At 42.7% G+C, this 15,027-nt stretch overlaps 1 pseudogene; it reads left to right on the top strand.

The window, feature by feature from the left end:
- Window positions 1-1,214: 1,214 nt before the first annotated feature.
- Window positions 1,215-1,332, top strand: LOC124799529 (annotated as a pseudogene).
- The last annotated feature ends 13,695 nt before the right edge of the window (window positions 1,333-15,027 follow it).

Here is a 15,027-nt window from a genome sequence, read left to right as displayed (position 1 = left end):
CAATGAAACTCAGTCTGGCATCTGCTTTACCGACCGATTAATTTTATATGGTCATTCCACTTTAAATCACTCCTGATGCCTAATTCCAGATTATTTATGGAGTTAACTGCTTCCATATGCTGACCTGCTATATTGTGGTTAAATGATAAAGGATCTTTCTTTCTATGTATTCGCAGCATGTTACACTTGTTTACATTGAGATTCAAATGTCATTCCCTGCATCATGCGTCAATTCGTTGCCGTTCCTCCTGCATTTCAGTACAATTATCTATTGTTACAACCTCTCAATACACTACAGCATCATCCGCAAAAAGCCTCAGTGAATATCCTATGTTATCAACAAGGTCATTTGTATATATTATGAATAGCAATGGTCCTACGACACTCCCCTGCGGCACACCTGAAATCACTCTTACATCGGAAGACTTCTCTCCATTGAGAATGACATGCTGCGTTCTGTTATCAAGGAACTCTTGAATCCAATCACACAATTGGTCTGATAGTCCATATGCTCTTACTTTGTCCATTAAACGACTGTGGGGAACGGTATCAAATGCCTTCCGGAAGTCAAGAAACACGGCATCTATCTGGGAACCCGTGTCTATGGCCCTCTGAGTCTCTTGGACGAATAGCGCCTGCTAGAGTTCACACGATCGTCTTTTTCGAAACTCACACTGATTCCTACACAATAGATTTCTAGTCTCCAGAAAATGTATGGTCATGAGAGAAATCTGAAACTTAACTGACGAGATGAAATATTGTGTAATCTATTTGCAATAAATGTAAATCATAGTGAGTAACATGCTATTGCTGATAGAATATACATTATTTTACACTTGACGAGAGCCACCGATTGTAACATTTCCTAGGCCGTTGTACTACTTTGTAACATCCCGTCTGAAGAATGACAAACCCTAACTTCTGACGTAGTGGACCCCTTGGTCTGACTGGTACGATAAGAGGTAGATATACAGGGGTGCGTGACAGGTCCTCTTTGTGACTTACCTGCGCGGTGGCAGCGTAGTCAGCCTCCGCACTTTCTCGACCTGTAATCTTACCTTCCCTTACCTGCAGTTCAGCCTCTCATACGTTATTTGTCACCCTGTGGGTTCTGGACTTACCAAATACAAGGAACTAAGGTTGTGGAGAGGAATGCCGGTGCTACTAAATAATGCCACGCAGCTCTGATTAAAAGCAGTTATATTCTACAGACTGGCAACGGCCATGCCACAGTGGATACACCGGTTCCCGTCAGATCACCGAAGTTAAGCGCTGTCGGGTGCGGCCGACATTTGGATGGGTGACCATACGGGCCGCCATGTGCTGTTGCCATTTTGCGGGGTGCACTCAGCCTAGTGATGCAAATTGAGGAGTTACTCGACAGAATAGTAGCGGCTCCGGTCGAAGAAAACCATCATAACGACCGGGAGAGCGGTGTGCTGACCACACGCCCCGTCTATCTGCATCATCAGTGAGGATGATACGGCGGTCGGATGGCCCCGATGGGCCACTTGTGGCCTGAAGACGGAGTGCTTTACTCTACAGACTCGATGGCCTCAATATCCTTTGATAAAATATAATACAAACAAGTTTGCACGCCAGGATCCAGCCAGACAGCGGTCAGACGAATATGCCCCTTAAGTGGGTTTAAGACCACTGTGGGATACCGATTGCCTTTGCTTGCTGTCTCAATGACGCTACTCCAAATTTTGATCGTTTTAATATCATTCACTCAGCTGCCACGCAGGTCTTTTAGTGCACAAGACCAGGATCGTGTATTACCTGATGCGATGGAACTTACACTTGATACACCACATAAAAATAAGCATGATCGCAACCAATTGGTTATAATGATCATTGGCAGAAAACGAAACCAGAATTGCAACAGCAGGAGCGAGAACAGCAGCTGACTTACCGAGTACAATGGCTGTCGTGTTGATGCGTGCACTAAGCTTTGCTCAATTAACTATTTGCGTCTATACCTCTGTAATCGTCACATACTAAGATAATCAATCTTTCACAGTCAAAATAAATTCACCACCTACGCGAACGTTACTTTGTCGTGGTCTTACGCAGAATTAGCCAAAGTGCAAAGCTTAGTTGATAATCTTGCGGGAGGGCAACTACCGGCCGGTCTAACCGCTAGTCCTCAACAATGGCGAGCTCTGCGCTCCTTCTCCCCCACTAATCCGCTTGTGGCGTCAGCCACCGTCTGTGCACTTAAAACAGGCACATTTTACCTTATACTTTCGCTGTTGCTTTCTGCGCAAATACACTTTCGATTTACACTCTTCTGCAAATTTTTCTATGGCACTCTGCTCTAATTCAAAGTTTTTTTCTAACAAACTACTTTTTTACCCTTCGGCAGCTTCTGGTCGGACCAGTCCACCTTCTCTATCTCCAAGGGGTGGTCGCCTATGGATGCTGCGTCGTATTTCTAAGGCACCCCTGACTTTTCTGTGTCCTTCCGCCCTCACGTTCTTGCAAGTCGCCGTGCTGGACTATCGCGCCCGACTCGGCTCTTGTCGTAACCCTTCAGCACGCTACCTCTTCTCTGGCCGTCAGCCCGTTTGCCATCCCGCTGCATTCTGATAGGCGCTCGGTTAATTAAAAAGGTCAGCACTTTAGTTTTTATGCCCGTGCAACCACCGGGTTTATTCTCAGATATCACTTTAGTTTTTATGCCCGTGCAACCACCGGGTTTATTCTCAGATATCACATGAAGTTCTTAAAACTATTGCTTATTTGAAGCGTGGTCATTCATGTACAGCACATTGGCACGTTTCACGATGACAACACTCATGCGCTCGCAGATATGCTTGCTGTAACAGCATCACATTTACTTCACGAGCTTTTCCAGAATATAATTCCTCCTTACTGAATATAACGTGTTTTCCCTTGTTGGGTAAGCAACAATATAGCTTGGAACGAAGTACGTTTAGAAAACGAAACAACCTTTTGTTTTAATGCACTGTCAACGAATGCAACTAAAGAGGCGTAATGAAATCTGGGACTGGACAACGCTGGAACTGGAAATCAGATATATCATTGTTAACACGACTGAAAACGTAGCTTGTGACAGTTAGTGACAGTGCACAAGTAACCCAAAGTCTAACACAAAACGTAAATGGTGTATTACTCTACAAAAATCAGCCGGAGGTTTAAACCTGTAACATGCATCGTAAAATAAATACTTTGTAACTGGTAACAGTAAACATGTTTCAATCGAGGCAAACAAAAATCACGGTACAACCAAATCAAAGATGTCCGCATTTAAATGTTTATAAATTGTTTTTAAAATGAGAAGTGAACGGTAATCCACATCTATACCAATAGTCCGTAGGAACAACGATAATTGGTGATTCTGCGAATGAGTTCTAATTACTTTGACTTCCCCATCAGCGACCTTTGAGAGATGTATGGGGAGAAGGTAATACACTATCTGATCAAAAATACTCACGCATATATTAGTGGACATTAATACGGGGTGAGACCACCCTTCGAGTTCATGACGTCTAGATCTCATATACGGACTCTTTCAGGTTTCTGAATGCCTTTAGAGGAATGGCAGCCCATTCCTCCTCAAGAACCGATACCACAGAAGATAGCGGTGAAGGTTAGGATTTGGAGCGAAGTCAAGGTTCTTACGCATCCAAAGGCCGTTCCATTGGGTTCAGGTCTCAAGGCTGGCAGGCCAATCAGATTCACGAATGTTATTTTCCACGATCTATTGCCGCACATATCCTCCTTTATGAAAAAGGTGCACCGACACGCTGACGCAGCCAGCGTCCTCGAACTATTCCTCTACTGTGCGCAAACACAATTATGTAAAATGCCTATCTGCATTTAGTTTTCTTATACACAATGAGTCTACTCACGATAAACACCCCCATACTGTAATACCAGCTCCTGCGTTCTTCACAGTTCACACTACACGTAATGGCAGCTAATATTCTTTGGGCATTCGCCTAATCCAAACCCTTCCGCTGGACATAGTGTGATTCATCATTCCAAACCACTCACTCCCATTCATCCACTGTGTAGTGGTCTCGTCCTCTACACCACTGCAAGACTCGCTTAGCTCTGGGTACAGAAATGAGTGGTTCATGAGGAGAAACTCAAACATTGCACCTCAGTCTTTTCAGCTCTCTACGCACAGTTATCGTGCTAGCTGTAGTAGTCATAGTACTACCCCCACGAGTCATTTCTTCTGCTGGTTTGATGAAATTTCTTACAACCACCTTCCGCTATGCTCAGAGGTCTCTGTTCGTCAGTACATGAGGTGCACCTGGTCTTCATTTAGCCGTGCTCATTATTTCGCAACTGCACGTCACAATCACGTCACCAACAGTCGACTTGGATAGCTTTACATAGGTCGAATGTCCCTGATGGGTTTTCTGCTCAGGTGTCATCCAACGGCTAGTTCACATGAAAAGTAACATAACTCTCGTGGCCGACCGATTTTACTGTTGTAGCTACTCTACTGATAATGCCATGCTCCATGACTCTATTTGTACTAGTGAATCCGCCAGTGGTGACATAAATGTGGTGAATTCTGTATTACATTGGGGTGTGATCAGTTGAAGGACTGCATGATAAACCCTGTGCTGTCTTACAATACATTTATTCACAACCGATTTCGAACATTGATCATGTCCACAGTGCTTAAAAAGCATGACGTCTGAAGTTGTCCCAATATTTTTCCATTGTGAAGATGATCAATGGTGGAAATCAATTGTGAACAAAAATATTTTAAAACAGCACATTGTTTGCCATGCAATTCTCCAAAGGTACTGATATTGTTGACAGTCACGCGAAAAAAAAAATTGCCTTTGATAATTTAGTGTACAGTTCCTCAGGGTAGTGTTTGGGAGACGTAGAGTTCTAGGTGGATCATGTGTCGCGCGTTCTATCAAGGGAAACTTTGTGTTACCTAATCCGCTAAAACATCATTTTAGAGATATTTCGAAAACAGCCTATAACGCAAGATTTAAAGTTTATTTATTACTCATACGCTTCGACCCTTTGGGGTCATGTGTGACTTGTTCAGTAACTATTCTTTCTTCCCAATTCCTCTTCATTCCTGCACTCCCCGTCTTTTTCCCAGATTCCATGTTTTCATGTTGAGTCTGATATCAGCCCTCAAAGGACCAACCACTTTTTCCTTTAACTGAATTATCTAGCACTGTAGCACACCGAATTTTTTCGCTTATTCCAATTGTTTTTTAATCCGCTCGCCACCCTCCCCCGACTTCTTACATCCAGTTGTTCCCTCTTAGACAAGTTGCATTCCTTATCGCCTTGGTCAACGCTTTTTTTTTCTATTGGCGTACCAGCAAAACTTCGTCTTATCTTCCGCATCATGCTTGAAACTGGTCCAACACTCTCATATATCTCCTGCCTTAACCTTTATCTTGTTCTTCCTTGCCCGATTACATCTACATCTACACCTATACTCCGCAAGCCAAATGTCCGTGTGTGGCGGAGGGTACCTTGAGTATCTCTATAGCTTCCTCCTTCTATTCTAGTCTCGTATTGTTCGTGGAAATAAAGATTGTCGGAATACCTCTGTGTGGGCTCTAGTCTCTCTGATTTTATCCTCATGGTCTCTTCGCGAGACATACGTAGAAGGGAGCAATATACTGCTTGACTCTTCGGTGAAGGTATGTTCTCGAAACTTCAACAATAGCCCTTACCGAGCTACTGAGCGTCTCTCTTGCAGAATCTTCCACTGGAGTTTACATGTCATCTCCGTAACGCTTTCGCGATTACTAACTGATCCTGTAACGAAGCGCGCTGCTCTCCGTTGCATCTTGTCTATCGCTTCTATCAACCCAATCTGGTACGGAACCCACACCGGTGAGCAATATTCATTCAGTGGCTGAACAAGTGTACTGTAACCTATTTCCTTTGTTTTCGGACTGCATTTCCTTCGGATTCTTCCAATGAACATCAGTCCGGCATCTGCTTTACCGACGAATAATTTTATATGGTCATTCCATTTTAAATAACTACTAATGCCAGCTCCCACATAATTTATGGATTTAACTGCTTCCAGTTGCAGACCTGCTATATTGTAGCTAAATGATAAAGGATCTTTCTTTCTATGTATTCGCAACACATTACACTTGTCTACATTGAGATTCAATTGCCATTCCCTGGACCATGCGCCAATTCGTTGCAGATCCTCCTGCATTTCAATACGATTTTCCATTGTTACAACCTCTCGATATACAACAGCATCATCCGCAAAAAGCCTCAGTGAACTTCCGATATAATCCACAAGGTCATTTATATATATTGTGAATAGCAACGGTCCTACGACACTGCCCTGCCTCACACCTGAAATCACTCTTACTTCGGAAGACTTCTCTCCACTGAGAATGACATGCTGCGTTGTGTTATCTAGGAACTCTTGAATCCAATCACACAATTGTTCTGATAGTCCATATGCTCTTACTTTGTTCATTAAACGACAGTGGGTAACTGTATCAAACGCCTTCCGGGAGTAAAGAAACACGGCATCTACCTGGAAACCCGTGTCTATGCCCCTTTGAGTTTGGTGGACGAATAGCGCGAGCTGGATTTGACATGGTCGTCTTTTTCGAAACCCATGCTGATTCCTACAGAGTAGATTTCTAGTCTCCAGGAAAATCATTATGCTCAAACGTAATACGTGTTCCAAAATTCTACAACTGATCGACGTTAGGGTTATAGGTCTATAGTTCTGCACATCTGTTCGACGTCCCTTCTTCAAAACGGGGATGACCTGTCCCGTTTTCCAAGCTTTTGGAACGCTACGCTCTTCTAGAGACCTGCGGTACAACGCTGCAAGAAGGGGGCCAAGTTCCTTCGCATACTCTGTATAAAATCGAACTGGTATCTCATCAGGTGCAGCGGCCTTTCCTCTATTGAGCGATTTGAATTGTTTTCCTATCACTCTGTCATCTATTTCGACATCTACCATTTTGACATCTGTGCGACAATCTAGAGAAGGATATACAGTGCAGTCTTCCTCTGTGATACAGCTTTGGAAAAAGACGTTTAGTACTTCGGCCTTTAGTCTGTCCTCCTCTGCTTCAGTACCATTTTGGTCACAGAGTGTCTGGACATTTTGTTTTGATCCATCTACCGCTTTGACATAATATCAAAATTTCTTAGGATTTTCTGCCAAGTCAATACATAGAGCTTAAATTTCGAATTTGTTGAACGCCTCTCTCATAGCCCTCCTCACACTTCATATCGCTTCGCGTAACTTTTGTTTGTCTACAATGCTTTGCCTATGTTTTGTTTGCTGTGATGTTCCCTTGATTCCGTAGCAGTTTTCTAACTCGGTTGTTGCACCATGGTGGCTCCTTTCCATCTTTTACGATCTTGCTTGGCACATGCCCATCTAATGCATATTGTACGACGGTTTTGAAATTTGTCCACTGATCCTCAACAATATCTGTACTTGAGACCAAACTTTTGTTATTTGCCGTCAAATACTCTGAAATCTGCATTTTGTCACTTTTGCCAAACAGAAAAATCTTCGTACCTTTTTTAGTATTTCTATTTACGGCTGAAATCACCGATGCTGTAACCGCTTTATGATTGCTGATTCCCTGTTCTACGTTAACTGTTTCAAATAGTTCGGGTCTGTTTGTCACCAGAAGGTCTAATATGTTATCGCCACGAGTCGGTTCTCTGTTTAACTGCTCAAGGTAGTTTCCAGATAATGCACTTAAAGAAATTTCACTGGTTTGTTTGTCCCGACCACCCGTTATATACGTCTGAGTCTACCAGTCTATATCCGGTAAATTAAAATCTCCACCCAGACCTATAACATGGTCGGGAAATATACTCTACATATTTTCCAAATTTTCCTTCAGGTATTCTACCACCACAGCTGCTGAGCCACGGGGCCTATAGAGACATTTCATTACCATGATTGAGCCTGCTTTAACCGTGACCTTCACCCACATTATTTTACATTTCGAATCTCCTTCAATTTCCTTCGATACTATTGCACTTTTTGTCGCTATAAACACGCCTCCCCCTTCACTGTCCATCCTGTCTCTGCGGTATACATTCCAATCTGAGTTTAGAATTTCATTACTGTTTACGTCTGGTTTCAGCCAACTATCTGTCCCTAGTACTATATGGGCATTGTGACCGTTTATTAATGAGAGCAGTTCTGGGACCTTTCTATAAACGCTTCTGCAGTTTACCATTACCAAATTAATATTGTCATTCCCTGTTTAGTTTTGCCTACTGCCACCTTGTCGCGTCTCAGGAGGCGTCTTGTCGGGCCTAGGGAGGGAATTCTCTAACCTAAAATACCCACATGTGCACTCCACACGTACTCTGCTACTCCAGCTTCCTGCGTGTAGTGCACGCCCGACCTATTCAGGGGGACCCTACATTTCTCCACCCGATAGCGGAGGTCGAGAAATTTGCACCCCAGATCTCCGCAGAATCGTCTGAGCCTCTGGTTTAATCCTTCCACTCGGCTCCAAACCAGAGGACCACTATGTGTTCTGGGAACGACACTACAAGTAATTAGCTCAGATTCTACCCCGCGAGCGAGGATTTCTGCCTTCACCCACTCCGCCAACAGCCTGTTGTCTCTCAAGATGTTTCTTTCCTTCTTCTCCACCCGAATTCTGACTCTCTAGCCCAAGGTGGGCATCTCCGTTCCTACAATGCGAGATTTACATTCCTGGGCAGGTTTATCCTTTCATAGACTGTCTTTGCCGCAGTTAGGCATTAATCCTGCAGCGATTGTGTGAAAACGAATCAAGAAAACGATTTCCTAAACCAACTAATGCATTCAGCGCTCCACTACAGTAACCAAGAGTAGAAACGCTACGTGGAAGAAGATGAGACCTGAAGAACTACTTCCTGATCAAGCATAACAGGTAGAAACATTAAGATCATGCGCCCTGACCATTCTGTCATCATAAGGAATATATATGTTCTTTGAAAGTGTTGTTTCTGTGTGGTCTCAGTGTTTTGTAAATAAGAAACAGAACAGACGCAGCTCACTTATTAGTGTATCGCACATGCTCAACTTCTATCGATACTCAAAGTTTACAATAGACAAATAACACAGCCAACAGGTTGCAAATAACTGTTTAACACAGTTACCTGGGTCCTGACACCTCCAAGGATGTCTTGTGAAAATGAAAATTTTTAAATTCCTATAAAATAGTAAATAGAAAAATAAGTTACATTAACCAACATGAAAAAAGTCGTATCATAAAAAGGCTTCTTACATAACATCACATTGCGAGAAGGCCACATTCAGATTTTACAGCACACGTGCTGAAGTCAAAAATAAAAAATTTGAAACGTTCTAGCCTTAAATATGTACACCTTGCAAGGAACAATATCAGACTGAACGGCACTGTGGCTTTCATTGCTGCTGCGAAATCAATAGAGTTGCGCCTCCTATCAGGTATGCACACTGACATATTCCATTTAAGACATTACAGCAGAAATAATTGACTTAAACAACATTTAATTACAAAAAAGAACAATATGCAAAGGACGAGAGCTTAATTTATTTTTATATCACAAGTGAAACTAGTAAACTGTGTACAGGAGCAACTGTGGACTTCAGATTGTGAATAACAATTTTCTTCAAGTTATTGTTAGTGGACAAACGTCATTTTGCATCCATATTTTCTTAAGTACAAGACAATAAATTCTGTAAAAAAACAGGGCCTCAAAATGGACTGGAAAAACTTTATACTAATTACTGTCAGAAATAGCACTGAGCCCTAAATTAGTATCTTTAGCGTCCGTTTTAACTTTGTAGATGTTTTCAACTAACAAGGGATCATAACCGTTATTAACTGGAAGAAAGGTCACAGACTCGACGTGGTCGAAGAGTTGGTGATTTTCAGCCATATTTCTAAGAACGATGGGCTCATCTTCAACAAACAGTTATAATTACATACCAAAAATTTTTCCAGTGCCTTTCATGCTTTACTCGCAGTCCTTTTATTCCTTTATTTTGTTGGATGTTTTCCTGTCTCTATTTCTGGAATATCTTTTTCCTCAAATTTCAAACAGGTATATACCACTAAAGTTTCCTTCACACAGACCTTTTTGGGATTGCGTAGCTGTTGGTGTAAATACTCTACAATATTCTGTACTTTACGTAGTGGGTACTTCAGTAAAGTCTACTTGACTACTTCGTATTTTCAAAAATAAATTAAACTTTCATCCTTTGAATTTTCTTCTTTTTTATAATTTACTGTTGTTTAATTCGATTATCTCTGTTATAATGACTCAAATGGGCAAACGTCACTGTGCGAGCCGATAGGCGGATTTATCGTAGATCACTTGAGCACGAAGGGTGCCTAGCGACTGAAAGAAAGAGCAGGTTGTTTCCGTTTTTAAGAAGAGCCGTAAGGCAAGTGAACACAATTATAGACCCGCATCGTTGACGTCAATACATTATAGAATTATGCAACATGTTTTAACTCAAGATTTGTGACACTTATGGAGAATGAAAATCTCCTCCATAAAAATCATCAAGGATTTTGCAAACAGAGATCCTGTGAAACTCAGCACAATCTGTTTCTCCATGAGATCCACAGCGCCGTAGATAACGGCAGTCAGGTTGATGCAGTGTTTCTTGACTCCAGGAAGACATCTCACACCATGTTGCACACACTGCCATTTAATCACAAAAGAAACTAGCCTATCGAGAACCGGAGGAGGTTTGCGACTGGATTCAAGACTTGCTTGCAAACAAAACTCAACACATCCCACTTATCCGAACAAAATCGACAGGGGCATATCTAACTTGCGTAGTACGCTAAGGAAGTATGATAGGACCGTTACTGTTTACAATATACGTAATTGATCTAGTGGAAAGCGTCAGATGCTCCTTAAGGCCGTTCGTAGATGATGCGGTTGTCGATAAGACAGTATTTGCAGAATGACCTCCCAAGAATTGATGAATAATGCACGCTCTGGCAATTGGCCCTGAATGTAAGCAAATGTAACATATTAGGCATACATAGAAAAAGAAATCCACTACTGTACAGCTACAATATTCATGACAAACCACTGGGAACAATGTCTACCGTAAAATATCTAGCAGTAACTATCCAGAGCTACCTTAAGTGGAATGACCACATAAAACAGACAGAGGGAAAATCAGATGCCAAACTCAGATTCATAGGAAGAATCTTAAGGAAGTGTAAACTCTTCCACGAAGGAAGTGTTTTATAAGGCTCTTGTTCAACCGATTCTTGAGTATTGTTCATCTATCGGGGATATCTGCTAGGTAGGACTGATACAAGAGAGAGAGAGAGAGAAAATGCAACGAAGAGCGGCGCGTTTCGTCACGGGATCGTTTACTCGGCACGAGGTCGTTGCAGAGATGCCCAACAAACTCTGTCGGCAGACGTTAAAAGAGAGGCATTGTGCATCACGGAGAGATACGGAGAGATTTACTAGTGAAATTTCGAGAGAGCATTTTAGCATTTTCCGGTACTATCCGCCTACCTCACCCCCCCCCCCCCCCCTCTCACCACCTCACAAACGTCTCGCGTAATGACCACGAGGAGAAAATTCGATAAATTAGTGCCAACACAAAGGTTTACCGACAATTATTCTTCCCACCCGCTATTCGCCTGTGGTACAGGGTTGAAAGGCTCAGCTAGTGGTACAAAAGTACCCTCGGCCACACATCATTAGATGGCTTGCGGAGTAAGATGTAGAGGTATATGTTACCGTTTTATGTTATGACATTTTTCATCTTGGTCAAAGTTTCTGTCAACCTTATTTTACTATGTATTATTTCATAGGGCCTTCAGATTTTTCATTCTGATGAAGATATCAAATGGTTCAAATGGCTCTAAGCACTATGGGACGTAACAACTGAGGTCATCAGTCCCCTACACTTAGACCTACGTAAACCTAACTAACCTAAGGACATCACACAAAACCATGCCCCAGGCAGGATTCGAACCTGCGAGCGTAGTAGCTGCGTGGTTCCGGACTGAAGCTCCTAGAACCGCTCGGCCACACCTGCCGGCGATGAGGATATCCTTCACAGGTCTCGAAACCTAGGTAAACGTCGTAAGCTATTATTTGCAACCATCTGAATGTTACTTCTCCGTTGAAATTTATATAGCGCTGATGAAAGAGAGCCATGTTCAAAATTGTAAGCTCGTCCAAGAATATTCCATTTGGCTGTGACTCTCCATCGAAAAATACTGACACATTTGAAATGATGCCGGCCGGTGTGGCCGAGCGGTTCTAGGCACTTCAGTCTGGAACCGCGCGACCGCTTCGGTCGCAGGTTCGAATCCTGTCTCGGGCATGGATGTGTGTGATGTCCTTAGATTAGTTAGGTTTAAGTAGTTCTAAGTTCTAGGGGACTAATGTCCTCAGATGTTAAGTCCCATAGTGCTCAGAGCCATTTGAACCATTTTTTAAAATGTTTTTCGCTTGTGAGTCCTTTTCAAACTTGACGCAACAATTACTTCGTTCTCTACAAATACACCAGACTCATAGAAATAATGTTAACTCTAAATGAGAACTTCCTGACACAAATATTAAATAAACTTGAAATGAAATTCCCCTACTCGGATCAAAAACTCTGATTTCTGCAGCCTGTTCTTTAATAAATTCACATCACCGTTTAATGTGTTGTAAGCTAATGTATAAAAATTCATTACCAGTCAATGTTACACAAGCGCCGCCCATTTTGGTGACAATCCATGGTAGTATGTTTTTATTTTATTTCACGTCCACTTTCCCCAAGAGTTTGCAAGGCACTAGTGCTGATGGCCACCTTGTTTAAGGTTTCTGTGGCATTAGTGTTTCAGATGTCGTTATTCCTGTTTCACTGATTCCATTGTTACTGCTTTGATAACAAACTTTCTCTCTGGCCCCGTAACCTTATCATATCTTCGACAGTTGCACCGCAAATAATTAGCAATGCCCGTATTTCTTCGACCCGACAAGGCTTTCATTTTGCCGGTACTGCTCTCCCATTTTCCAAACTTCTCTGCAATCCTACTGAATACCTCGTGTCACCAGCGAAAGAGTCATTCTGGAAACAGGGCCTAGGCACGAGCTAAGGTTCTTGTGGACGTTCAGAACATTCCTGACAGATAAAAAATTTGAATCAGACCAGCTCTTTTAATTTTGTACAGGCTTCACAGGGCCTTATAATACCATATCAGCAGGGAAGACTAAATGTTACATTTGAGAAAGAACATCTTGAACATTTACAGGGACAACCACCTGAAGCTTGATGATGATGATGATGAGGTCCCATACTCCGAGGAGCGCAGGGGACTGCCAATATTGCGGAACTGGAAAGTGCCGTCGATGTGCGATTTTCACGGAACGAATTAATAGTCAAGAGCTCGTATTGTTTTAAATAAACAGATGTCAGTAATGCTTAGAAAGTATACTTTTTGTTGAAACGTACACGTACACTTTTTAAAATAGAAAACCTACTATTTTATTGACACACTAAAAGAAGGGTAAATTAGAATAGCGTTTGTTGCACGATTCTAGAGCGAGCGTATACGATATATCGTATTTTTTGAATGTTTTTACACCAACCCTTGTTTGCATCATTGAACCTGCATACTTACTAGGTACGACGTTGTCATGTTTGCTTGTGTGTTCCTTGAGTGCATTGGGACTAGCTTGTAAGTTAGTGTGTGACATACCTAGTACTTTGTCGTGAGTGAAAGACAGGATTTACCAATCGAGAAAAAGCCGACCCGTTCATGATGTATGGAGAGAGTAGGAAGAATGCAGCTCGTTCCTGTAATAGCGTATGTGGCAATATATCCCAATAGACGCAAACCATCTCGGATGTTATTTATCAACCGCTCCAACTAGTTACGTGAAAGTAGTAGTGTAACACCTAGACAACGTGACGGAAGGAAACAAGTGACGACAGAAGAGAGCGAAAGTAACCTTCCTTCTGCTGCTGTTGCAGTTCATCCGGACGTTAGACCTCGCGCAATCACGCGAGTGATATGAGTCAACAACTGTCCCAAGCACATTCCATCAACACGGCTTCCATACCTAGGACTTCTTTTCTTTCTCCATCAAGAGGGACATGGAAACAGTTACGAGAATCAGGTTAACTTCTGTACATGGATATCAAGACAGGATACTTCAGATGTATCATGTATCTTGTTTAGTGACTAAGCCATATTTACCAGTCGTAGCCAGGTAAACCGCAAAAACGTGCAGTATTGATCTGTTGACCAACCACCTTGGCTTTGTTAGGTCGAACTTCACCGGCATGGAGTGTAAACGTGTCGTGTGGGCCAGTGAATCATCAGCTTTTAGGCCTGTTTTTCATAAACGAAACACTAAACATGCACAAGTATCGCAGCCTACTAACAGACCGTCTTCCAGAGATAATAGAACACATTCCTCTGCAAACTCGGAGAAACCCCTGCTTCCATCATGATGGCTCTCCTTCTCGTGGTGCACAAAGTATTACAGTATGTTCTCCAAACTGTTTCCAAATCGCTGGATTAAACACAGAGGACCTCTATCTTTGCCAGCCCGATCCCAAGATCTGACGCCTGCAAAAAAAAATGGTTCAAATGGCTCTGAGCACTATGGGACTCAACTGCTGAGGTCATTATTCCCCTAGAACTTAGAACTAGTTAAACCTAACTAACCTAAGGACATCACAAACATCCATGCCCGAGGCAGGATTCGAACCTGCGACCGTAGCGGTCTTGCGGTTCTAGACTGCAGCGCCTTTAACCGCACGGTCACTTAGGCCGGCTGACGCTTGCAGACTTATTCTGCGGGTTAAGCTGAAAGACGCCGTCTACAAGCACATACCAAGTACACCCGATAGTATCCAACGACGTGTGATTGGAGCCTGCTCGGACACCGCTGAAATGCTAGCACGTGTGCAGCAGTCGTTCCGTACCAGACCGGAAGCGTGTACTGCCGCTGCAGGTGGTAATTTTGAACACAAACTGTGATGCCCAGATCTCCCGTTACTGGTTCGAAAACAGCGTCGGTGTGGGA

The sequence above is a fragment of the Schistocerca piceifrons genome, chromosome 5 (genome assembly GCF_021461385.2).
Source record: "Schistocerca piceifrons isolate TAMUIC-IGC-003096 chromosome 5, iqSchPice1.1, whole genome shotgun sequence".
In the NCBI taxonomy this organism is placed as follows: Eukaryota; Metazoa; Arthropoda; class Insecta; order Orthoptera; family Acrididae; genus Schistocerca; species Schistocerca piceifrons.
This window is presented reverse-complemented; position numbering and strand designations above follow the sequence as displayed.